Source organism: Theropithecus gelada, chromosome 1 (genome assembly GCF_003255815.1).
Source record: "Theropithecus gelada isolate Dixy chromosome 1, Tgel_1.0, whole genome shotgun sequence".
In the NCBI taxonomy this organism is placed as follows: Eukaryota; Metazoa; Chordata; class Mammalia; order Primates; family Cercopithecidae; genus Theropithecus; species Theropithecus gelada.
In genome coordinates this window covers 168,458,424-168,485,930 of record NC_037668.1, presented here as the reverse complement: position 1 = coordinate 168,485,930, position 27,507 = coordinate 168,458,424, and the positions used below count along the sequence as shown (strand labels likewise).

The following is a 27,507-nucleotide window of genomic DNA, read 5'->3' as shown; positions in this document are numbered from 1 at the left end:
CCAGATAGTAAAACAAAAACAAAAACAAAAACAGTATTCCATGTCGAGAAGAATGGTAGAAATTAATGCAATTTTTAAAAGTTGCAGAATTGATGATACTGTATTTTCATTTGATCCACTGGTCTGATCTCTACAAAAGTGAGATAGTTCCTGGAGGAATGACAATAGATACTGCAAACTCTGTCAAGTAGTTGCCCTAATTGCAACTGCCATACCAAATAAGGTACCTTTTCTAGAGTCAATTAAAAAGAAATTAGGTACCTGTATCTGGGAAATGTATTTAAGTAGAATCTAAGTGGCACTAACCACAGGTCTCTACACTGCACCTGATCTCAAGGATGTAAATGATTGTCCTTATCTCTCTCCTCTACCGTGAACTCCAGAAGACCCTCACCCTCAGCTGTTCAAGGTGACTTACTGGGAGCATGACCCAGGCTCCCACCACGAGGAGTCTGAGCCCTTTGCTCACCAAGCCCTTCTTAGGGCACATCTTTTATACTTGCCCACTTACATCAAGATTGGTCAAGTATGTATCAAGAGCCACGTAGGTGAGGGCCAAACATGTTCCTCCCACCATACTACTAGAATATGCTTAACTGACAACCTATAGCTGTTGACTTATTCAAGGTCCACCTCAACTTTTGAGCCACGACCATGCTCTTCTCAGGGCAGGCCATGGCTGAGTATAATGGCAGTACATGGGCCTAATCATTTCTGCCTAAAGTAAAATCCCTCTAATGGGTTCTTCTAATAAGTTCTCTGCTCCAGAACTCCCCCACTGAGCTGGAGAGAAATTTGTCAGTCCTACATTGTGATTTGCTTAATCCCTTGCCAAATGCTGTCTCCTCCTTTTGTGTTTCGCAGATGTTACCTCCCCTCCCCCAATACCTTGTTTTTACTCCTTACTGCATCTCGGTGTCTGCTTCCTAAAGAACCTGAGTGACCAGCACAAGGAGGTAGGGTAGGGTAGAGGCATGTGGATGCACCTATGGGAATGAGCATATGGTATGAAGATATTTTTATTACTTGTTGTAGTGGTTTTAAAAATGTATTGATAATCTTCTCTGGTTCCTGGTTCCCTCATCTTGAGTTTAGACTGAACCTAGTGACTCAATTTTAATGAACAGAATAAAGGGAAAGTGATGATGTGCAACTCTGGATACTAGTTTATAAAAGGCACTGTAGTTTCCTGACTCTTCTCTCTTGTATAGCTTTCTCTGGGGGAAGCAAACTAGCATGTCATGAGGACACTAAGGTATCACTGGAACAGCCCATGTGGTGGGGAACAGAAGCCTTCTTCCAACAGCCATCTGAGTGAGCTTGGAGATAGATCCTTCAGTCCCCAGACTGCAGCCTCAGGAAACAACCTGACTACAACCTCTTGGAAGATTGTGAACTAGAAACAGCAGTTTTTAGTTGCCAAGAGTTGGAGGAATTTGTTAAACAGTAATAGTTAACAAATATAGACCCTCAGAAATTATCCACAGTTGAAGAGGCACTGAAAAAAGAGAGAAAATGACTTGCTCAGTTTTCATCAGTCAGCCTCTGTCATCAGCCACTTCAGTGATAGTATAATGGTTCCAAAGATAGAGAAGTCATGTGGGCAAGGACAGAAGCTATTCATGGTTCCAGTAACATAGGCTCCCATTCACCAAGGCTTATCTAGCTACTGCTGCTCCTAGAAGTCCAATCTGGCAAAAATAGAGCACAACACTGAAACATCCTTTGAGGAAAGCAGTCAATTAGGCCAGATAATTACATTAGATCCTTCCTTCTATAGTGCAGAAATGGGCACATGCTCTTAGAATTCAGTTATGTCAGTCACATCCTATCCCATACTACTGAGAAACTGCTAGCCTGACAGAATGATGGAAGCATTTGTTGAAAGTACAACTGAGATACAAGCTCACAGATGCTTCCTTACAAGAGTGGGGCATCATCTTTCAGGAGATAGGGTATATTTTAAATCTTTGAAATATATGGCACTATGTCCCCAGTAGGCAAATATATGAGAACCAAGGGGTAAAAGCAGGAATGGCCCTATTTTCCCTCCTGTCAGAGACTCAGTAGGGGAACTTATGTTTACTGTCCCTGCCATTTTGATGCATAGAGGTTATCATGTTTTGAAGACCTCCTTTCAAAGTGGGGATGCTTCCACTTACGTCCCATTAATTAAGCTACAACTGTCACCTGTGCACTTCGGGTTGCTCATACTAAGAGACAGCAGTCAGAGAGAGAAGTCAACATTCTGAAAGAGGTAACTGAGCCAGATCATCAAGCAAAGGTAGGACCACAGAAGCTTGAAATATGTTAGTGCATTGTAGCTTGTTGATGTACTGCTTTTGGAATCCTGTGATTACCATGTGATTAAGTCTGTGTTACCCTGCTAGATGATGACAGACACATGGTCCCGTTGTCCATGTGCCTCAGTGGATAGGCTGCCAAATATAAGTCATATGAGTGAGACTATCCTAGATTAACCAGCCATCAGCCAAACCACCCACTGAGTGTAGCAGAGGCTTGAGCAAGCCAACAGAGATCAGCTGAGGTGATTCAGACCACAGAATCATAAGTTAAATAAATGGTTGTTTTGTTAAGTACCTAAGTTTTAGAGTGGTTTGTTATGGACCAAGGGTGAGCTGATATAAGAAATAGCTTGCCAAGAGAAGAGTTTTAGAAACCAGAATACTGTGGCTATTTCTCTTAAAAACTATATGATCCAAGGATCATTTTGAGAAAATGGGTATTCGTGCTTCTGAATCAAATATTTTATCATCTACCATGATCCCATCCTGGTGACTTGACTGCAACCACAGGTGAATCTTGAAGATTTCTTTATTTTACGTTAGGTTTAACCTGAAGTAATGACCTAGTAGCCTGCTTATGTTATCCTTTCCCCTGGTTCTACTTGGACCCAGCTTGGAATTCTTAATCTTATGGTTGTATTCTTTTGGGTTCTAGTACAAACACGTTTTAGACAGAAAATAGACTGTGATTATTAGCCATACATATTGTGGAGTGAACTAGAGAAGTAGCCCTGTACCCACCATGTAGTTATGATCTATATGGCTTTTATTTCCTTTTTTTTTTTTTTTTTTTTTTGAGATGGAGTCTTGCTCTGTCACCCAGGCTGGAGTGCAGTGGCACAATCTTGGCTCACTGCAACCTCCGCCTCCCAAGTTCAAGCGATTCTCCTGCCTCAGTCTCCTGAATACCTGGGACTACAGGCATGTGCCACCATGCCCAGCTAATTTTTTGTATTTTTAGTACAGACAGGGTTTCACCGTGTTGGCCAGGCTGGTCTCAAACTCCTGACCAGCTCGTGATCCAACCGCCTCGGCCTCCCAAAGAGCTGGATTTATAGGTGTAAGCCACTGCACCTGGCTGGCTTTTATTGCCTTATTGCACTGGCTAAAACTTTCAGTACCATGTTGAATAAGAGAGGTGAGGAGTGCACATTCTTGACATTTCCGTAATCTTAGGATGAAAATATTCTGTCTTTCCCTATTAAAAATAATGCTCGCTGTGGGGTTTGCTTGTAATGCTCTTTATCAAGTTAAAGAAGTTCCCCTCTATCCCTATTTTTCTAAGAATTTCTATCATATATGGGAGTTAACTTTTTTCAAAGGGTTTTTATGCGTCTAACAATATGATTTTTCTTCTGTAAGCCTGTTGATATGGTGGATTACGTTGATTTTCTAATGTTGAACCAGCCTTGCATACCTGAAATAAATCTCATTTTGTCGTGGTATATAATTCTCTTTAAGCTTTTTTAAAAGAATTTTTAAGAATTCAACTTGCTAGTATTTTATTGATATTTTTTGCATTTATGTTCAGGAGAAACATTGGCCCGTAGTTTTTCTTTTTTATAATTTCTTTACCTGTTTTAGGCATTAGGGCAATGCTGACCTTGAATGAGTCAGCAAATACTCTCTTTGCTTCTATTTTCTGGCAGAGATTGTAGAGAGTTTGGATCATTTATTCCTCAGATGTTTGGTGGAAATTACCAGAAAAAAAAAAAAAACCAGAACACAGTGCTTTTATTTCAGAAGATCATTAATTATATTGATTACTAACTATTGATTCAATTTCTTTATCACATATTGGCCTTTCTCAGACCATTCTGGCTGTCATAACAAATTAATTTAACCTGGGTATATATAAACAATAGAAATTTGTTTCTTACAGATCTGGAGGCTGGGAAGTCTGATATCTGGTGAGAGCCTCTTTCTCAAAGATGGCATCTTCTTGCAGCATCCTCACATGGTGAAAGGGGCAAGGCAGCTCCCTTCAACCTCTTTATAAGATCACTAATCCCATTCACAAGGGCCCCACCTCTTAATTTTATTACTGTAGGTATTAGGTTTGAATATATGAATTTTTTGGGGGAGACACAAACATTTAGACAATAGACATTCCAGTTATTTATTATTTCTTACGTAAATTTTGTAGTTGGTGTCGCTAAAAGAATTGGTCCATTTCGTTTAAGTTACCAAATTTGTAGACACAGTTGTTCATAGTATTCCTTTTTATTGTCCATGGGATCAGTGGCGACGACTTGTCTTTCATTTCTGATATTCATAATTCGTCTTTTCTCTCTTTTTAAATGCATGTCATTTTGGCAGAGGTTCATCAATTTTATTGATTATTTGAAAGGATCAGCTCTCCTTTCACTGATTTTCTCTATTTTGTTTTCAATTTTATTGATTTCTGCTCTTTATTATTTTCTTCTTTCTGATTGCTTTGTATTTTTTTGGTCTTCTTTCTCTAGGTTCTTGAGACAGTAGCTTCAATTATGGATTTGAGACTTATCTTCTCTAATGAATGCATTTAGTGCTATTAATTTTCCTCTCAGCACTACTTTCACTGTGTCCTACAAATATCTATATGTTGTATTTTCACTTTTCACTGAGTTTAATGTGCTCTTAAAATTTTTTGAGACTTCCTTTTTCCTCCATGGATTATTTAGAAGCATGTGTTTGAAGTGTCCGAGGGTTTGGACATTTTCCTGTTACCTTTCTGTTCTTGATTTATAGTTTGATTTTATTGTCAGAGAACAAACTGTATAGATTTTTTAAAATAAGTTTACATTCCAATTCCATAAGAATGTGGAAACACAGAAACAAATGAAGACAAATAAAATGATCCCCAATTTCCCAACAGATGTGAACTAATATTAATGTTAATCAATTGATATTTTCGTAATATGCTTATTTATATGGATATCATTATACTTATCTCAATATTGTAGACAATATTGCTTTGATCTTATTATTCTTCTTTTTTCCCTTTACATTTTTCTTGCCTTAAATATTTTTGAAAGTACGATCTTTTTTTCTTAAATGTGAAATCTCTTTACAGTTAAGTACATGATTGTATATGTTTACCCTACATGTTAGTAAAAAAACCACCAACTAGACAGAGTATGGTGGCTCATACCTGTTATCCCAGCACTTTGGGAGGCCAAAGCAGGCAGATCACTTGAGGTCAGGAGTTTGAGACCAGCCTGACCAACATGGAGAAACCCCATCTCTACTAAAAATACAAAATTAGCTGGCGTGGTGGAGCATGCCTATAATCCCAGCTACTTGGGAGGCTGAGGCAGGAAAATCGTTTGAACCTGGGGGGCAGAGGTTGCAGGGAGCTGAGATCATGCCACTGCACTCCAGCCTGAGCAACAAGAGCGAAACTGTCTCAAAAAAAAAAAAAAAAAAAAAAAAAAAATTCACCAGCTATTGTAAAAATAGAAAAAATTATATCACAAAAGAACAAAAACATAGAAAGAAATCATAAGAAATATATTGAACTGTGAAAAGTGTCTTTCTTTTGGTGTCTTCACATCCTAGTCTTCTGTGTACTTATGTATAGAACAGTATTGCCTTGGATAGATGCATTCCTTACTTACTTGTCAGTTGTCCATTTGCATATTCTGTCAGTTCCAGGGATATCAAGCTCTATATAATTTTAATTCTCAAAATGTACTAAGATTTTTTTATAGCTCAGGTTATAGTCTATCCGGGTACATCTTCCATGCAAGCTTGAGAATAATGTGTATTCTGCCGTTAGGTGGAGTGTTCTATAAAAGTCGATTAGATTATATTGTTTCATCATGTTGTTGAGTTTCTTCTAGATTCTTTCCAAATTTTTTGTCTAATATTTATATCAAATTTTGATATTAAAATATCAAAAATTAAAATTCTCAACTCTAATTATTTGTCTTGTCTATTTGTCTTTTAAGTTCTATCAATGTTTGCTTCATATATTTTGCAGTTCTGATCTTGGGGACATACCCATTTAGGAATGCAATATATTCTTGCTTTGTAAAATGTTTCTTTCTGTCTGGTAATTTTCTTTGCTGTAAAGTTGACCTTACTTACTATTAATATTAGTCAGTGTTTAAATGATATATCTCTTAGTATCATTTTACTTTCAATCTGTCTATATTGTCATAGTTTGTGTGGGTTTCTTATAGACAGCATATAGTTAGGTCATGTTTTAAAATCTACTTTGTAAATCTGTCTTTTAATTGATATATTTTACCCACTTACAAATAATATAATTATTGATATGTTAGGGATAACATCTGCAGTTTTATTTTTTGTTTTCTGTTTGTTTTCTTGATTTTAATTTCCCTATTTTCTTTTTTCTGAATTCTAGTTTTGATATATCCATTTTAATATCTCTATAATGTTTTCTAGTGTATCCCTTTGTAAAGCTTTTTTTTTTTTTTTTTTTAATACTTTAAGTTCTAGGGTACATGTGCGTAACGTGCAGGTTTGTTACATATGTATACTTGTGCCATGTTGGTGTGCTGCACCCATCAACTCGTCAGCACCCATCATTACATCAGGTATAACTCCCAGTGCAATCCCTCCCCCCTCCCCCCTCCCCGTGATAGGCCCCGGTGTGTGATGTTCCCCTTCCCAAGTCCAAGTGATCTCATTGTTCAGTTCCCACCTATGAGTGAGAACATGCAGTGTTTGGTTTTCTGTTCCTGTGATAGTTTGCTAAGAATGATGGTTTCCAGCTGCCTCCATGTTCCTACAAAGGACACAAACTCATCCTTTTTTATGGCTGCATAGTATTCCATGGTGTATATGTGCCACGTTTTCTTAATCCAGTCTGTCACTGATGGACATTTGGGTTGATTCCAAGTCTTTGCTATTGTGAATAGTGCTGCAATAAACATACGTGTGCATGTGTCTTTATAGCAGTATGATTTATAATCCTTTGGGTATATACCCAGTAATGGGATGGCTGGGTCATATGGTACTTCTAGTTCTAGATCCTTGAGGAATCGCCATACTGTTTTCCATAATGGTTGAACTAGTTTACAATCCCACCAACAGTGTAAAAGTGTTCCTATTTCTCCACATCCTCTCCAGCACCTGTTGTTTCCTGACTTTTTAATGATTGCCATTCTAACTGGTGTGAGATGGTATCTCATTGTGGTTTTGATTTGCATTTCTCTGATGTCCAGTGATGATGAGCATTTTTTCATGTGTCTGTTGGCTGTATGAATGTCCTCTTTTGAGAAATGTCTGTTCATATCCTTTGCCCACTTTTTGATGGGGTTGTTTGTTTTTTTCTTGTAAATTTGTTTGAGTTCTTTGTAGGTTCTGGATATTAGCCCTTTGTCAGATGAGTAGATTGCAAAAATGTTCTCCCATTCTGTAGGTTGCCTGTTCACTCTGATGGTAGTTTCTTTTGCTGTGCAGAAGCTCTTTAGTTTAATTAGATCCCATTTGTAGATTTTAGCTTTTGTTGCTGTTGCTTTTGGTGTTTTAGACATGAAGTCCTTGCCCATGCCTATGTCCTGAATGGTATTACCTAGGTTTTCTTCTAGGGTTTTTATGGTATTAGGTCTAACATTTAAGTCTCTAATCCATCTTGAATTAATTTTCGTATAAGGAGTAAGGAAAGGATCCAGTTTCAGCTTTCTACTTATGGCTAGCCAATTTTCCCAGCACTGTTTATTAAATAGGGAATCCTTTCCCCATTTCTTGTTTTTCTCAGGTTTATCAAAGATCAGATGGCTGTAGATGTGTGGTATTATTTCTGAGGACTCTGTTCTGTTCCATTGGTCTATATCTCTGTTTTGGTACCAGTACCATGCTGTTTTGGTTACTGTAGCTTTGTAGTATAGTTTGAAGTCAGGTAGCGTGATGCCTCCAGCTTTGTCCTTTTGACTTAGGATTGTCTTGGAGATGGGGGCTCTTTTTGGTTCCATAAAAATATGGAACACTTCATGAATTTGCGTGTCATCCTTGCACAGGGGCCATGCTAATCTTCTCTGTATCGTTCCAATTTTAGTATATGTGCTGCCGAAGCAAGCACTGTAAAGCTTTTTAATGGTTGCTCTAAATAACTTACTATATATTTTTATAAAAATTATAAATAATTATAATTTGTAATTATATATAATATCTATCATAGTCTATTTGTGTCATAATTTTGCCAATTAGAATGAAGTGTATAAACTTTACCTTCCTTTATGCCCCTTTAGTCTCCCCCATTTATCATATAGTTATCTCAAATATCTCCTCTACATTCACATAGAACAACATCAGTGTTATAATTTTTGCTTCAATCATTAAATATAATTTAGGAAACTCAAGAGGAGAAGAAAAATCTATTGTCTTCACTTGTATTTTTGCTTACTATGTCTTTCTTTATTTGATGTTCCAAAGGTCCTTTCTTTATAGTTTCCTTTATGTTTAGAGAACTTTTTTTTTTTTATTATACTTTAAGTTCTGGGATACATGGGCAGAACACGCAGGTTTCCTACATAGGTATACACATACCGTGGTGGTTTGCTGCACCCATCAACCCGTCATCTTCATCAGGTATTTCTTCTAATGCTATCCCTTCCCATACCCCCACCCCCTGACAGGTGCCGGTGTGTGATGTTCCCCTCTCTGTGTTCATGTGTTCTCATTCTTCAACTCCCATTTATGAGTGGGAACATGCAGTGTTTGGTTTTCTGTTCCTGTGTTAGTTTGCTGAGAATGGTGGTTTCCAGCTTCATGCATGTCCCTGCAAAGGACATTAACTTACCCACTTTTATGGCTGCATAGTATTCCGTGGTGTATATGTGCCACTTCTTTATCCAGTCTATCATTGATGAGCATTTGGTTTGGTTCCAAGTCTTTGCTGTTGTGAACAGTGCTGCAGTAAACATATCTGTGCATGTGTCTTTATAGTAGAATGATGTATAATCCTTTGAGTACATACCCAGTAATGGGATTGCTGGGTCAAATGGTATTTCTGGTTCTAGATCCTTGAGGAATCACCACATTGTCTTCTACAATGGTTGAACTAATTTATATTCCCACCAACAGTGTAAAAGTGTTCCTATTTCTCCACATACTCTCCAGCATCTGTTGTTTCCTGACTTTTCAATGATCACCATTGTTACTGGCATAAGATGGTATCTCATTGTAGTTTTGATTTGGATTTCTCTAATGACCATTGATGATGAGCTTTTTTCATATGTTTGTTGGCCTTATAAATGTCTTACTTTGAGAAGTGCCCGTTCATATCCTTCACCCACTTTTTGATGGGGTTGTTTGTTTTTCTTTTGTAAGCTCCTTGTAGATTCTGGATATTAGCCCTTTGTCAGATGGATAGATTGTAAAACTTTCCTCCCATTCTGTAGGTTGCCTGTTCACTCTGATGATAGTTTATTTGGCTGTGCAGAAGCTCTTTACTTTAATTAGATCCTATTTGTCAATTTTGGCTTTTGTTGGCATTGCTTTTGATGTTTTAGTCATGAAGTCTTTGCCCATGTCTACATCCTGAATGGTATTCTCTAGGTTTTATTCTAGGGTTTTTACGGTTTTAGGTCATACATTTCAGTCTTTAATCCATCTTGAGTTAATTTTTATATAAGGTGTAAGGAAGAAGACCAGTTGCAGTTTTCTGCATATGCCTAGTGAGTTTTTCCAACACCATTTATTAAAAAAGGAATTCTTTCCCTAATGCTTGTTTTTGTCAGGTTTGTCAAAGTTCAGATGGTTGTAGATGTGTGGTGTTATTTCTGAGGCCTCTGTCCTGTTCTGTTGGTCTATATATCTGTTTTGGTACCAGTACCATGCTGTTTTGGTGACTGTGCCTTGTAGTATAGTTTGAAGTCAGGTAGTATGATGCCTCCAGCTTTGTTCTTTTTGCTTAGGATTGTCTTGGCTATATGGGGCTCTTCTTTTAAAGTAGTTTTTTTTCTAAGTCTCTGAATAAAGTCAATGGTAGCTTGATGGGGATAGCATTGAATCTATACATTGCTTTGGGCACTATGGCCATTTTCATGGTATTGATTCTTCCCATCCGTGAGCATGGAATGTTTTCCATTTTTTGTGTCGTTTCTTATTTCCTTGAGTGTGGTTTGTAATTCTCCTGGAAGAGATCCTTCACATCCCTTGCAAATTGTATTCCTAGGTATTTTATTCTGTTTGTAGCAATTTTGAATGGGAGTTCACTCATGATTTGGCTCTCTGTTTGTCTCATTGGTGTATAGGAATGCTTGTGATTTTTGCACATTGATTTTGTATCCTAAGACTTTGCTGAAGTTGCTTATCAGGTTAAGGAGATTTTGGGCTGAGACGATGGGGTTTACTAAATATACACTTATGTCGTCTGCAAACAGAGACAATTTGACTTCCTCTCTTCCTATTTGAATACTCTTTATTTCTTTTTCTTGCCTGATTGCCCTGGGCAGAACTCTGTTGATTAAGAGTGATGAAAGAGGACATTTTTGTCTTGTGCCGGTTTTCAAAGGGAATGCTTCCAGCTGTTGCCCATTCAGTGTGATATTGGCTGTGGGTTTGTCATAAATAGCTCTTATGGTTTTGAGATACGTTCCATAAATACCTGGTTAATTGAGAGTTTTTTTTTAGCATGAAGGGGTGTTGAATTTTATCAAAGGCCTTTTCTGCATCTTTTGAGATAATCATGTGGTTTTTGTCATTGGTTCTGTTTATGTGACGGATTACGTTTATTGATTTGCATATGTTGAACCAGCCTTGCATCCCAGGGATGAAATCCAACTTGATTGTGGTGGATAAGCTTTTTGATGTGCTTCTGGAACCAGTTTGCCAGTATTTTATTGAGGGTTTTTGCACTGATGTTCATCAGAGATAATGGCCTGAAGTTTTCTTTTGTTGTTGTGTCTCTGCCACGTTTTGTATCAGGATGATGCTGGCCTCATAAAATGAGTTAGGGAGGAGTCCCTCTTTTTCTATTGTTTGGAATAGTTTCAGAAGGAATGGTACCAACTCCTCTTTGTACCTCTGGTAGAATTCGGCTGTGAATAAGTCTGTTCCTGCACTTTTTTTGGTTGGTAGGTTATTTATTACTGCCTCGATTTCAGAAATTGTTATTGGTCTATTCAGGGATTCAATTTCTTCCTTGTTTAGTCTTGGGAGGGTGTATGTATCCAGGAATTTATCCATTTCTTCTGGATTTTCTAATTTATTTGCATAGAGGTGTTTATAGTATTCTCTGATGGTAGTTTGTATTTCTGTGGTATCAGTGATGATATCTCCTTTATCATTTTTTATTGCATCCATTTGATTCTTCTCTCTTTTCTTCTTCATTAGTCAGGCTAGCAGTCGATCTATTTTGTTTTAAAAAAAACAGCTCCTGGATTCATTGATTGTTTGAAGGGTTTTTCATGTCTCTATCACCTTCAGTTCTGCTCTGATCTTAGTTATTTCTTGTCTTTTGCTAACTTTTGAATTTGTTTGCTCTTGCTTCTCTAGTTCTTTTAATTGTGATGTTAGAGTGTCAGTTTTAGATCTTTCCCACTTTCTCCTGTGGGCATTTAGTGCTATAAATTTCCCTCTAAACACTACTTTAGCAGTGTCCCAGAGATTCTGATATGTTGTATTTTTGTTCTCATTGGTTTCCAAGAACTTATTTATGTCTGCCTTAATTTCATTATTTACCAAGTAGTCATTCAGGAAGAAGTTTTCAGTTTCCATGTAGTTGTATGGTTTTCAGTGAGTTTCTTAATCTTGAGTTCTAATTTGATTGCATGGTGCTCTGAGAGACTGTTATGATTTCCGTTCTTTTGCATTTGCTGAGGAGTATTTTACTTTCAATTATCTCATCAGTTTTAGAATAAGTGTGATGTGGTGCTGAGAAGAATGTATATTTTGTTGATTTGGGGTGGAGAGTTCTGTAGATGTCTGTAGGTTTGCTTGGTCTAGAACTGAGTTCAAGTCCTGAATATCCTTGTTAATTTTCTGACTCGTTGATCTGTCTAATATTGACAGTGGGGTGTTAAAGTCTCCCACTATTATTGTGTGGGGGTCTCAGTCTCTTTGTAGGTCTCCAAGAATTTGCTTTATGAATCTTGGTGCTCATGTATTGTGTGCATATATATTTAGGATAGTTAGCTCTTCTTGTTGCATTGATGTCTTTACTATTACATAATGGCCTTCTTTGTCTTTTTTGATCTTTTTAGTTTAAAGTCTGTTTTATCAGAGACTAGGATTGCAACCCCTGCTTTTTTTTTTTTTTTCTTTCCATTTGTTTGGCAAATATTCCTCCATCTCTTTATTTTAAGCCAGTGTGTCTTTGCACGTGAGTTGTGTCTCCTGAATACAGCACACCAATGGGTCTTGACTCTTTATCCAATTTGCCAGTCTGTGTCTTTTATATGGGGCATTTAGCCTGTTTACTTTTAAGGTTAATATTGTTATGTGTGAATTTGATCCTATCATTATAATGCTAGCTGGTTATTTTGCGCATTAGTTGATGCAGTTTCTTCAAAGTGTCGATGGTCTTTACAATTTGGTATGTTTTTGCAGTGGCTGGTACAGGTTTTTTCTTTCCATAAGCAATTTTTATTTCATGTAGATCTGCTGGCAGCAAATTATCTTCATTTTTCTTTACCTTAGAATGTCTTGATATCTGTTTCATCCTTAAAACATATATATTTTCTGAATATAAGATTTGGTGTTGACAATTTTCTTTCTGAACTTGAAAAGTGTTTTCTTATTTGCTTTTCACCGCCACAGTTTCTGATGGGAAATCTCTGTCATAAAAATAGATTTTTACTTACAGGTAGGGTGTAATTTCCCTTTCATTGATTTCAAGATTTTTTCTTTGTCTTTAATTTTCAAAACTTTCGTGATAATTTTCTTGGTGTATTTATTTGAGTATATTCTGTTTGGAATTTGTTCACCTTCTTGAATCTGTAGTTTTATGTCTTTTTCCAAATGGTGAAGCTTACAGCCATTATTTCTTCAAATAGTTTTTTCTCTTTTTTTTTTTTTTTTTGTCTCATCTACATCCCCTCTCTTTCAAAGACTCTAATCACACAAACGGTAGATATTTTTGTTATAGTCCCACAGATTCCTTATGCTTAATGTATTTTTTTCCTTCTATTTTCTTTATGTTGCTCAGATTGGGCAATTTCTATTGTTCTATCTTTTATATCACTGCTTCTTTCCTCTGTTCCCTCCAGGCTGCTGTCAAACTTAGCTACTGAAGTTTGTTTGTCTGTTTATTTAGGTTATCATATTTGTAGTTCTAACTTTTTTTATTTGGTTCTTTTGTATACTTCTTTTCTGAGACTTTCTATTTCTTTAAGAGGCTTTAAAATTTTTTTTCACTTCAAGAATATTTGTAATTGCTCATGGAAGCATTTCTATGATGGCTGCTTTAAAATCTTTGTTAGCTGGGCACAATGGTGTGCATCTGTAGTCCCAGATACTCACGAGGCTGAGGTCAAAGGATCACTTGAGCCCAGGAGTTTGAGGTAACGGTATACTATGCTTGTGCCTGTGAATAGCCACTGCATTCCAGCCTGGGAGGCAAAGGTAGATCCCATCTCTTAAAAAAAAAAGACAGATATTAAAAGCTTATTTGTTATATAATTCACTCTAACATCTTTATCACCTTGGTATTGACATCTACGGATTGTCTTTTCTTTTTTTTTCCATTCACCTTGAGATATTTTTGCGTTTTGCTGTTTTGAGTAATTTTTTACTGAAACATGAAATTTTGCATGTTGTGTTAAGGGTCCCCGGGTCTATTTAAGCTTTCTGTACTAGCTGATTTCCTCTGACACTGCTCCAGCATGGGAAAGGGATGGATGTTCCTTGCTACTGGCAGGTCAGGGAGAAGAAGGGCAGGTTCCTTACATGATCTATGCTGACACCTAAGAGTGGGTGTCCTCTGTGACGTCCACTGATACTTTTCTTGATAAGAGAAAAAGGAATGCTTTATTATTGCTCCCATGTTCCTTCCACTGTCACCACACTTGGGGGATATGTCCTTACTGACATTGGTTGGGGGCAAAAGTTCTAACTTTCCAGGAGGGCTCCTATGACACCACCATAGTGGGGAGGGGTACTTCATAACTGTTGGGTATGCCAGGAAATTCAGGCTCCCCAAGTAGTCTACACTGGAAGTATGGGAGGAGCCTTGTTGCCGCCTGATAGAGATGAAAGTCCCAGTATCTACTCAGTCTCTCTGACACCACAGCAGGAACGTTAGGGTAACTTGTTAGAGCCTGGTAAGGGTGACAACCCACTCAGCCTATGCTGGCATAGGCAGAGGTAGGGACACAGTTCTTTCTGTGGTGTTTAGCTGGAGTAGAACAGTTACAGTATGCAAGTTTTCTGTATTACTGGGTTGCCCCTTTCCTGGTCCTTTTGCTAAAAGAGAGCAGGATTTTATTTATTTATTTTTATTTTTTGTCTGTATTCATTGGCATTTCTGGGTTGCTGACTTCTTCAGTTCCAAGTCATACGAGTCCAAAAGAAAACCCAAGGAGCTTACCACTATGTCATTTCTTGTGCCCTGAGTCGTGTAGATGGTCTGCTTTCTTCTCACTATCTTTTAGAGTCTCCGTATATTTATTTTATATAAAATGTCCAAGGTTTCTAGTTATCATTAGAAGAAAGAATGGGAAAAGCCTGTCTACTACAGTTTCCTGGAAGAAGTTTCGAGAATTATTTTAGATAATTAAGTGATTGAAAAAAAGATAAAAGGAAGAATACCATTTCATGACACATGAGAATTACATAAAATTCAAAATTCAGTGTCTATAAGTAACATTTTAATGCAATATAGTCACATTCACTTACATATTGTCTACAATTCCTTTTGTGCTACAATGGCTGAGGTTGAGTAACTGTATTAGAGAGTCTATGGTTCACAAAGCCTAAAATATTTACTGTCTGAGCCTTTAAAGAAAGTTTGCTGATACCTGGCTTACATCATGGAATTACTTACACTTTATTAACAGTGAGTAGAGTACCTCCTCTACCAAAACTAAGAGAAAAATGAATGTATAAATTCAGATAGACTGTACTCAGTTTTAGGGAAATATAATTATCTATAGCAATCATAAGTAAATCCCCATACTGTTAAAAATGTATATATACAGTTTTTAGTTTACGCCAAAAGCTACTCAGGTTATGTTGAATAAATTTTCCTTAAACATTGATGTCAAAAATCACTCTTTTACCATTCTTGGTTAGTGCAAAATTTTTTACTTGTAATTTTTTCTTCTAGCAAAGTCTGCTACAAATACTGTTATGTATTTTTCTACTGTCAAAATATTCCCCAAGAAACCTGAATGTTCCCACAAATATTTCTTATTATAAATGTTTTTGTATGTTTGTAACTTATTTTACATGTTGAAATTCTATAACCAAGGTTGCAAGGTTGTCATTGTTATAGTGTTAACCATAAGAGTCACAAACAGCAAGTCGAACACTAAACTTGAAAGACATTATGCAAGAAAAGAACACCAAACCAATAGTATTATTTCCCATTTATCTAACCTTTCAAGGGCACTTAGCAGCTAGAAGAAGATTATAAATACAGACAGATTTCATGATTAGAAGGTTCATTAGTAAGAAGGTACAGAATACTAATCACAAGACTTTCATTTGCACTGACAAGGTCTGACCTTGCTAGCATTCATCAGTGACAGTGGAATTGCTCCCTGGTGGTATCAACCACATGAAACACACAGAAAACATGTTTTTCGTGGAGGAATTCATCAAAAGTAAGCAGAACTGTATCACACACCATTGCTTCCAGGAGTTCCCCCAGAGAATAGCTAGCATCTTATCTGAATCAGTTTGTTTGGTCTGTAAAATACAAAATGTTCAGAGAAACTCTGCATGTTAAAGAAAGTTTAAGCTTTGAAACCTTGGAACAACAACTATCATTTCACATGACTCTTCATCTTAAATCATCGAATTGACCGTGAATAGGTGCTTTGGTCAATATTAAATCTAGAAACATAGATATAGTATAATCTGATATTAACTATTTAGGAATTATAAATATTATAAACTCTTGTAAATATTTCCATTTAAAAATACTGTGGCACTAAAATGATTATTACAGTAAATAAATAAAATTGCATATTTTAAGTCTAGAAGTGCATTTTCATATTCCAATTATAAGTGTGTGTCAAGCGACTCTTTTCCTAAATGTCATTATTTTCTATGAAAAATGCCTTCATTGTCTGAAAGCCTTTTACTGAGTTCCGAGGTTTGTGATTGGACAAAACTGAACACAATTTTCTCATCTGCAAATAATTTACTGCTGATTTGTTGTAAAGTTAGCTAATTAAATAATTAGAAATTGTGTAAAATACAATATAATTTAGTGGAAGCACTAAGGCTCTGGAGTCAGACGGATCTGATTTTGAATCCTTTTAATTGCTTAACCAGTTACTGGACCTCAGTTTACTTATCTGCAAAATAGGAAAATACTACCCAACATCCATGCAGGGTTGAAATAAGTGTTAAGCAAATGATGTTTATTATAACCAAACTCCAAATTGTGTAATAAATACTTTAAATACATTTACAGAAAAACAAGTAAAGAAGATCAACGAGGTAAGTGAAAATCTAATTGCATTGAGAGTTGGCTGGGCCTTAAAGATTCTCTGTTTATTATAACAATAACTTATTATTTTACATTTTAATGTTTCTGAAATTAATGTTAAAATACATGGACAATGAATCAGGTCATGATTAAACTGTGTACAGTTAGCATTGTCTACATACCGGCCAGCTTATGAGATCCCCACAAGAAGGTGAATTTTGACTTCAATTTGGGTTTTCATCATGGATTAAAATGTCTTCATAAAGATTAAACTCTGATACAGAATTAAAAAGCTTTTATTAAAACAAAATGTGATGAAAGGCCACAGAAGAAACAGATTTCTCAAAGTAGATCATGAAGCTTTTATTTCTTTAACTTCAAAATAAATACTACAGTTAGACTTTTCAAAATTAAAAAGATAAATACAAAAATGCATATTATAAAGCCTATCTAACTGACCGCCTGTCTCTCAGCCACCCAAGTGTTCTTGCCATGGATAAATAGTTATTGGTCTTTCTTTTTATTTCTTGTAATGACATTTTATGCATATATAAATAGATAAATTTAATCATACACCTTTCTTTTTGTAATGCAAGTGTTGCATACATACCATACATATCATTTTCCACATTGCTTTTTTATAATATCCTTTGGAGATTTTTATAGTCAAGCTAATAAATAATTTATCTTTTTTGCTTTAACAGCTGCTTAATGCTCCATTAAGTATTCAGACCATACATTTTAACTAGTCCCCTTTTGATGAACATACAGTTTTTATTCCCCTAAACTTTTATAACTACAGTGAAGTCATAATAATCTTGTACAAAGAACATGGAATTTTCAAATTAGGAAAGGTTGATATAAACTCATTCATTTTGAAAGATATGCATGCAGGCTCTTGGACATTTCTGAGTGAAGGAGAACAGGAAATATGGTTAGAGACTAGAAGTATATAAACTATAGGATACTTTGAATGCTGTGGGATGATAATTCATAATATGACAGGAAATAGTATTGAACTAATTAAAGTAAGGAGAGGTCATGAAAAGTAGTATTTAAGGAAGATGAATGTTCTGAGTTTTTATTTCCTGGCACCCTGAAATTGTTTAGAGATTTGAGAAAGAGCTTTATAAGATTTCCTTGTTAGAATAAAACTATTGGTGTGATAGATACAAGCAAGCAAGATGACTAAATCAGACAGAAGTTGTAGGAGGAGGTAGAAAATTAGGACCTAAATTCTGAAAGATTAACTCAGATGAGAGAAGCAAGATAATACTCTGACATTCTAGGTAGCAGGCAAAGTCCAGAGTGCAAAAATTGAAGAGTGGATTTAGCAAAAGTATTTCATGAATTTTGAAACTAAGGAATAGGCTATGTGGTCTTTCCCCTATTTATACACTATTCTGAGTTTGAGTGACTCTGGGAGGATTTATGACTGGGATATCAGGTTGTGATCAATATCTACAAGCACCATGCACTCCTGCTTCTCTCTTGCCATATAGATTTTCTCAGTTTGCTGTTTGCTTTTCAGTAAGATCAAATATATTAATATTTTTTCCTTACAGTATTTTAGTGTTTTATTATTAGTTGAGAAAGTTTTTCCCACTCCAAATCATATAGTCACACCTGTATTCTATTCTACATAGTTTATTGCACTATATTTTTCATTTAAATTATTGCTCTATTGGAAATGTATATTGACGTGTAGTGTTAGGCAGGGGAAAATCTTTTCAAAACTCTTTACTATTATCCTGTGGCATTATTTTCTTAATGTTTTTCCTTTAATTCAGTCAATTCCTTTCATCTCTTCATCTTTAATTTCAAAGATAGTGCAAAACTCCTTTTAGATGGTAAATCTTTTCATAAGACCTGTTTTCCTTCTTTACTCATTTTAAAATATAGATGACTAGTATTTTCCAGCAAACTTTACAGTTAGATTATTTTAGGACTCCCTTCCTGTCTGCTTTCATTCTGTTAATGTCATCTTTCTGAGATCACATCACATCACATCACATCACATCACATTGCATCGCATGGCATCACATCACATCACATGGGAGGGTTGGTTGATATATGTTATACCAGCTCAGTGATTCAGCAGCATAGGGGCGTAGAGACAGGGCTTGTGTAGTTACAGCAAAGGAATATTTTCTCTGTTCAAGCCTGTGTTTGTTGGTATTATAGTACCTGCCATTAGCTTTCCTATCTAATTTACTTTTGTATCTAACCTTCATTATGGGCACATGTGTGGCTCTGGCTGACATCCTTCCTAGGAGAGTAGCTTACTGCCTCAGGGAGGAGCTGCACCACAGTCAGAAGCAGCCCTGTTTCCTTGCCATGTGGTTTTTGTATGGTATGGTTTTTCTTTTCCTTGTGTCTCCTGGAAGAGCTTCTTCTGAAAGTCATTAATCTGCAAAAAGGTTTTAAAAATGAAATAATTTCCATCTGTCTTCCATTCCGCCCACTTGGTAGTCCTTACTTTATATTGAAGTTTTAAGTGATTTCCATAAAATGTAGTTATAGCCTTTTTTTTTTTTTTTTTTTCTTGAGACGGAGTCTCACTCTGTCGCCCAGGCTGGAGTGCAGTGGTGTGATCTCAGCTCACTGCAAGCTCCACCTCCCGGGTTCACGCCGTTCTCCTGCCTCAGACTCCTGAGTAGGTGGGACTAAAGGCACCCGCCACCAAGCCCGGCTAATTTTTTCTATTTTTAGTAGGGACGGGTTTTACCGCGTTAGCCAGGACGGTTAACCTGACCTCCTGATCTGCCCGCCTCCTGATCCGCTGGCCTTGGCCTCCCAAAGTGCTGGGATTACAGGCGTGAGCCATCAAGCCCGGCTGCCGTTTTTTATTGAACAACAGAAACACAGACATCATGATACTTTCCATACTTTATCTTATTTGGAGAGATAATAAAACAGTGGTTAAGAGCATGAACTATGAATACAGAGTATCTGATTTCCAATCACAGGTCTTCCCTCACAAGCTGTGAAAATTGTTCAATTTGCTTAACTTCTCTGTATTTTGGTTTCCTTATCTGTAAAATGGTGTTATAATTCAAATAAATTAGTATATAAAATACTTAAAGCAATGCTGAGCCCATCATAAGCACAATAGAAGTGTTTTGGTTGTTGTTGTTGTCTTTGTTTTAATGGTGGTAGTGGTGGTGGTTGTTATTTGATTTTCACAATAGATCTGTAAGGTACCATTTAAGAAACGGGCTTAAGAAACAGGTTCAGAGATTTTAAGCTTGTATAATATCATGTAATTGCTTGGTATACAGTTGGTATTTATTAAATATTTATTTAATGAATAAAGTTACAATGATAGCATTAAAGCTCAGGACTGGCTGACATCAAAGCTTGAGCTTTTAATCCCTATTCCTCAAAATATCTCTTCTACTTTTGTCATGGCAAATGAAACCACTTTCTCCAGAATGGAAGTTACATATTGATCCTCCCTGGTGAGAGGTGACAGTGTGCTAGCAGCCTTCACTCTCAGCACCTCCTCCACCTCAGCGTCCACTCTGGTGGCGCTTGAGGAGCCCTTCAGCCCGCCACGGCACCGGCACCGTGGGAGCCCCTCTCTGGGCCGGCTGAGGCCAGAGCCTCCTCCCTCTGCTTGCCGGGAAGTGTGGTGGGAGAGGTGCGGGTGGGAACCGGGGCTGCGTGCGGCGCTGGCGGGCCAGTGCAAGTTCCAGCAGGCACGGACACGGGCTCAGCGGCCCCACACGGGGAGCGGCCGGTGGGGCTTAGCACCTGGGCCAGCAGCTGCCGAGGTTGTGCCGGGTCCCCCAGCAGTGCCGGCCTGCCGGTGCTGCACTCAAATTCTTGCTGGGCCTTAGCTGCCTCCCCGTGGGGCATGGCTCGGGACCTGCTGCCTGCCATGTCCGAGCTCCCCCTCTACTGTGGGCTACCGTGCCGCCCGAGCCTCCCCAATGGGCGCTGCCCCTTGCTCCATGGCGCCCAGTCCCATGGACCGCCCAAAGGCTGAAGAGTACAAGCGCAGCTCAGGACGAGCCGGCAGCTCCGCCTGCAGCCCGTGTGCAGGATCCACTAGGTGAAGCCAGCTGGGCTCCTGAGCCAGATGGGGACTTAGAGAACATTTATGTCCAGCTAGGGGATGGTAAATACACCAATCAGCACTCTGTGTCTAGCTCAGGGTTTGTAAATACACCAATCAGTACTCTGTGTCTAGCTCAAAGTTTGTAAATACACCAATTGGTACTCTGTATCTAGCTAACTCTCTATCTAGCTAACCTAGTGGAGACTTGGAGAACTTTTCTGTCTAGCACTCTGTGTCTAGCTCAAGGATTGTAAACGCACCAATCAGCACTCTGTTAAAACGGACCAATCAGCTCTCTGTAAAATAGACCAATCAGCTCTCTGTAAAATGGACCAATCAACAGGATGTGAGTGGGGTCAGATAAAGGAATAAAAGCATGTTGCAGGAGCCTGCAGTGGCAACCCGCGTCACATTCCAGACTGTGAGAACTTTGCTCTTTCACTCTTTGAAATAAATCTTGCTGCTGCTGACTCTTTGGGTCTATGCTGCCTTTAAGAGCTTAACACTCATCATGAAAGTGAAAGTCTGCAGCTTCACTCTTGACAGCAAGACCACGAACCCACCAGAAGGAAGAAGCTCCAGACACATCTGAACGTCTGAAGGAACAAACTATGGACACACCATCTTTAAGAACTGTAACACTCATCGCGAAGGTCTGTGGCTTCATTTTTGAAGTCACTGAGACCAAGAACCCACCAATTACGGCCACACCTGACTTCCTTAAATCTTTTATTTATGACACTATATCTGTCAGAAATTCCTTAAATTTTTTTCTCCAAAGCTTGTTCCCTTCTCAAGTTTTCAGTGCAATATGGGCTTTCCAAATTTTTCATGTCTTTGTGAACACATGAATGTGCGTGTGGGATGTGTGTGTGTGTTTTAAATAATTTCACTTGGTAATGTGGTGGTAAGTAGAAGGAGGAGAGATTGTCTGCTTACTGTCAGTTTATCCAATATTGTCTGATAGTTATATTTTTCCTTATTTGGGATCTTTGTTAGTTACCAGAAATTGAACTAGGTTAATAACTCAGCCATTAATATTTTTAGGTTTTGCTGTTTACTTATGGTAGTAGGACCTTTCTGAATGTAGCTCATATTGGACCTAGCCATCCACAGTTTTGTTCACACCCTAAATCAGGGGTCAGCAATCTTTTTGGTAAAGTTCTAGGTAGTAAATATTTTAAGCTTTGTGGGCCGTATGGTCTCTACTCAATTGTAGTATGAATGCAATCATAGATAATATGTATACAAATGAACATAGCTGTGCTCCAGTGAAACTTTATGGACATAGAAACTTGAATTTTATATAATTTTTGCATGTCATAGAATATATTTGATTTTTTAACCATTTAAATATATAAAAACCTATTCCATTCTTAGCTTTCAGGTCTCGAAATAGGTGGCTATGTAAAGTTGGTCTTGCAAACCACAGTGCATTCTCTTCTCCCCCTTCATGCCCTATGTGACTATAATCACTATTATTCTAGTGATTCCATTTTATCCCTCATACTAAGCTAGAATTATCATTCTTAAATCACTAGCCTGATTATATCACTCCTATATCAGGGCTCTACAGAAAAAAGCCAATAAGAGATTTTATATATATGTGTGTGTTTATATACATAAAAATTATTATGGGAATTGGCTCAAGTGATTATGAAGGATGAGAAGTCCTATGAGCTTTATACTGCAAGCTGGAGAACCAGAAAAGCCAGTGGATTAATTCAGCTCAAGTCCAAAGGCCAGGAGCTCCGATGTCTGAGGGCAGTAGAATGGATGTGTCAACCCAAACAGACAGAACAAATTCGCCCTTACATCTGTCTTCTTCTTCTGTTTGGGTTCTCAGTGGGTTGGATGACGCTCATTCACATTGGTTAAGGCAGATCTTCTTTACTCAGATTATCAATTCAAATGCTAATCCCTCTGGAAATACGTTCACAGGCACATCCAGAAAGTATTTTTTTACCAGCTATCTGGACATCCATTAGTCTAGTAAAATTGACACATAAAATTAACCATCACAACTCCTCTCTTTAAAATTGTTTGTTGACTCTCTAAACTTACTGGCATGACATTTCCGCTCACAAAATCTGCCGATAGTCTACTCTTGCAGACATACCTTTCATTACTTCTCTCTCAGCATTCCTTAGTCAAGGCAATCCCAATTATTTGCTGATTCTGCAAATAAATACATTCTGTTTTCTCCTGGGCCCTGAATTTCTTTATCAAACTCTGCTACTTGGCATACTTATTCTTATTTATTCTTTAAAAGTCTATTTAAAATGGCACTTATGAAGTTGTCTCTGAAATTTTAGAAAGAATTAATCACTTTTTCATTCATGCTTTCATAGCACTTTGAACATTTTTAAAAACAGTATATCATGTTATAATCCACTTTGTGGTTGTTTATGCCAATTTTAATATAAGCTCTTCATGTAAGAGATTGAATTAATTCACATTTTTTCCCCCAAACCTGGTATATATTTTGGGCCTCACAAATGATTTTTAATGCTACAACAAAGAAATTACACATGAATATTTACATCAACCGTACTTTACCAAAAATCTGCTTTTTAGGGAAGATTTTAAAAATACAGATTATTTTTGGAAAGTACATAATATAATGTATGGGTTTACCCTTTTGCAAACCAAAGAATCATTTGATAAAGAAAAATTTCTCTAAAATTTCTTTGTTTTGAATTTTTTTCTTAATGGGTTTGAATTTTTAAGCTTATGGTTTCATTTGCCAAAAACTATCAAGGGTTTAAGGAAATAACAAGCTTTTTGTGCTGATAGCTTCGATTACCCCCTATAAGTAAGCCAGGTGAGATAAAAAAAAGTCTGGATCTGATATTTTGAGAGGTTTGTTTTTGTAATAAACACATTGGCAAATAAATATTCCCAAAGCGCTAAATGTCCTAGGGATGCTAATGGTGAAAATGCTTCAGGCAGCTATTGATCCAAACTCTGGGCCTCCGTTCTCTACCTCTTCATCCTCCTAATTCATATATCTCTTCTCCTTCTTTACAGAGAGGCTAGATACATTTATTTATAGATATAAGTATAGTTCATGGGAAGAAAGCCACCACACATATATTTGATAGAAAGCTTCCTGGAGATTCTTCAGACTTGTGTACCTTGTGATTATTTGCCTGGGAAGGCAACCCAAGTTCTCCAAAGTAAGGGGTCAGCACATGAATCCCTTTGTACTTTTTTGGCCATTCCTTGTCATGAGTGATACACAGAATCTGTGCAATCATTATTTATAGCAAGATACAAGAAAAAATATTATAGAGAGCTAAAGGTTTCAGTCCACAGATGATTTTTGAAATTAATATTGATGTCATTGATGACAACTACTCAGAATTGTTCACATTCTTTTCTTAGTAGTGTCACCGTGATTTATGACATGAACAGAATTTTTTTTTATATCGTCTCTCTTACCTGAATGTCAGGCTCTGTTGCTATTTCTACTTCTCTGTAGTGATGATAATTGAATGAGGAGAAGCCAAAAAGCTTCAGCTGTCTTAATTTCCGAATAGGAACATAAATTAACTAGAACCAGGGCTGCTTCCAGAACTCCAAATCAGTTTTTTAAAGTACACCTTTATCTGTCTTTAAATGAAATATAATAATTTCTGAAGGCAATTATAGGGTTTGAATAAAGTAAGTTTATATATGCCAGTAAACTAATCAAATAATTGCTTTATCTTATATGACTTCCAGAATTTATAATATTTGTTTCCCCTATAATTCTGGAAGTATACCTCAATTCAATGATTGCAAACCTCAGTAACACATATATGCACATCTTTAATGTAGTCAGTGATTTTGTGATGGATCTTATCTTCAACAGGGTCTAATTTTTTCATGTGCCATCATGTACAATGACTTCACTCACTGGATTTTGTTGTTTTTGTTTTTAATTTTAAAAGCGTGGTAAGGACACTCAAACCTGTCATGATTCTTAATTAAATTTTTTGCCTGAGGTCTCTCATGGTCATTTCTCCTTTCGGTTGCCTGCATCCATTTCTCTTTCATTTGATAGCAGTGTGCTAAATTCCTTTTGGGGAGTTATACTTTTCCACTGAGTGTAGTTTTAAAATACTGTACTGCAAGTCAAGGTGCACTGCCCTACCCTAGGGAGGCTACTCTGACTCTCTCTTCCTGGACTTTGAAGGAAAAATAGGAAAAAAAAATTAAAATTCACTCATTTGAATGGTATTTTCCTTATGAAATTGTGTGTGATGCTTATTGTCTGGACTCCACACCACCATAGTTCCATTCTATTCATACCTATTCTCTTGAATTCTCATCTATTCTGTGCTGCACTGAGTATCCTGCCAATAAATTCTTTATTTTCTTAAGGTAATTTGTTACTTGCAGTCCAAGAAATCTAAATTCTTCGATGTGAATCTAGCCATAGAAAATATTTATCAAGTCAGTACTTTTCAACTGTTCACATCCTAGTTGGAAATGAGCATTAGTAATTACAAGAAGGAGCCCACAGTTGAATGCATGTTGATTACTGGCACATAATGCCTGTTTTGGAGAAAAAAGGACTCTTCTGCCTGTCAATCAATTGCTCAAATGTGCAAAGAAAAATGACAGACCTATACTTAAGAAATACTCCGTTTACAATACCATTACCAACATCTGAAGTGCTGGAGCTAGGGGTAATAAAGCAAATTTAATGAGTGATTCATTCTGATACTTCATGAGTACCTAGCACTGATGTGGATTAAGTTCTGAAAACACAGATTTTGAAACAAACTCCTTTTCTTAACTTTCTATAGGATAGTAGGAGAGTAGAAAGGTGTCACAACTTTCCCTATCTACTGGGTCATTCCCAACAGCATTTAAATGTTCTATAATAATATAGAACATATATATATATACACACATACACACATATACACACACACAGATACACACATTACAATATGTATTTTATATATGTATGTATATATACATATCCCTTACATGTCCCTTGCATTTTCAATCTGCATTTATTTCTCCTTGCATTTTCTCTTGAACACATTGAAATTTCTCTTATCAAGGTCATCAGTGACTTTCATGTCACCAAACTAACAACCAGCTCTCAGTCATCATCTTAGTAGTAGATGACTCAGTTAATCACTCTGTTCTTAGAGAAATACTTCTTGGCCTTCTAGGTAACCATCTTTTCTGGATTCTCCTTCTACTCACTGGCTGCTTTTTCTTGGTCTTGTTCTTTTAGATTTACTGAGCTAAGTGAGCCACAGAGATTAGTCCTTGTTGATTCCTTTATTATTATTTTTTTATAATAATCTCCTCTTACCTGCTAAGTGTTATTATCTCTCTAAATAGCTCAATGTGCCTCATTATGTCAATTTATATATCTAACTCAGAGTTCTCTGATGAGTTCCAGATTCAAATATACAACTCTTTATTTGATATATGTACTTATATGTTTAAGACACTTATCAAAATTTAATATGTGTAAATCTGTATTCCTGCTTTTTTTAAATGCTCAGTGAGCAGAAGGGCTCCAAGTGGAGTAAAGCTACATGTAATGAAATTCTACATCTTTTGAGGAAATGTTTTACATAATTTTCTACTTTCTCTGAACAGCAGGAAATTGATTTTTCTCCTTTATTCTACTTCTCTCTAGCTCACAGAATACAGTAGAAAAAACTTGGAGGGTGTCTTAGAAGTCTTTAGGGAAAAAGATATATTTAGTCCTATATTAGTCAGAATTCTACAAAGAAACAGAACCTGTAGGATTGGTGTGTGTGTATATGTTTGTGTAATTTATTAGGAAAATTGGCTCACATTCACTCCCATGATATGCCATCTGCCAGCTGGAGAACCAGAAAAGCCAAAGTGTTGTAATTCAGTCTGAGTCCGAAGGCTTGAGAACCAGGGAAGCCAATGATGTAACTCTTGATCCAAGTCCAAAGGCCTGAAAACTGGGGGGTGCCACTGGAATAAGTCCCAGAGACCAAAGGCCTAAGAACTAATGTCTGAGGGAAGGAGAAGAGAAATGTCCTAGCTCAAGAAGAGAGAGTAAAATTGCCCTTCTTCCACCTTTTTGTTCTGTTTGGATTCCCAAAGGATTGGATGATGCTCACCTGCTTTGGAGAGGGCAGATCTTCTTTACTCAGCCTACTGATTCAGATGGTAATATCTTTTGGAAACACCCCCACTACACACCCAGAAATAATGTTTTACAAGTTATCTGGGCATCTCTTAGCCAGGTCAAGTTGACACATACAATTAACCATTACAAGTCTTTCACTGAATTGATCCTCATCTACTTGAATACCTACTTGTGGGGGTGAACTTTATTAAATAGCTATTCGTTATATAGTTTTCTTAGGCTACACCAAAGAATTTTCTTGCAATCTCCACCATGGTTCCAATTTAGCCTAGATCAAGCCTGATCAGTTCTTTCTTTTATATTTACAGACTTCAATATCCCACTGTCTGAATTCAACCGCAGTCTCATTTCATCTGCTTCTCTACCACATAAATACCTCTAATCCAATGAAACCTCATTTTTTCCTTGTCTGTTCATAACTTCCCTCATTAGTTACCTCAGTTGC

The 27,507-nt window shown here is 37.0% G+C and overlaps 1 non-coding gene across 1 annotated transcript; it reads right to left on the bottom strand.

Moving 5' to 3' along the window:
- Window positions 1-8,230: 8,230 nt before the first annotated feature.
- On the bottom strand, window positions 8,231-8,337 carry LOC112615159. Its single transcript, XR_003117293.1, has one exon. It is a non-coding gene; the product is annotated as a U6 spliceosomal RNA (small nuclear RNA).
- Between the last annotated feature and the right edge of the window lie 19,170 nt (window positions 8,338-27,507).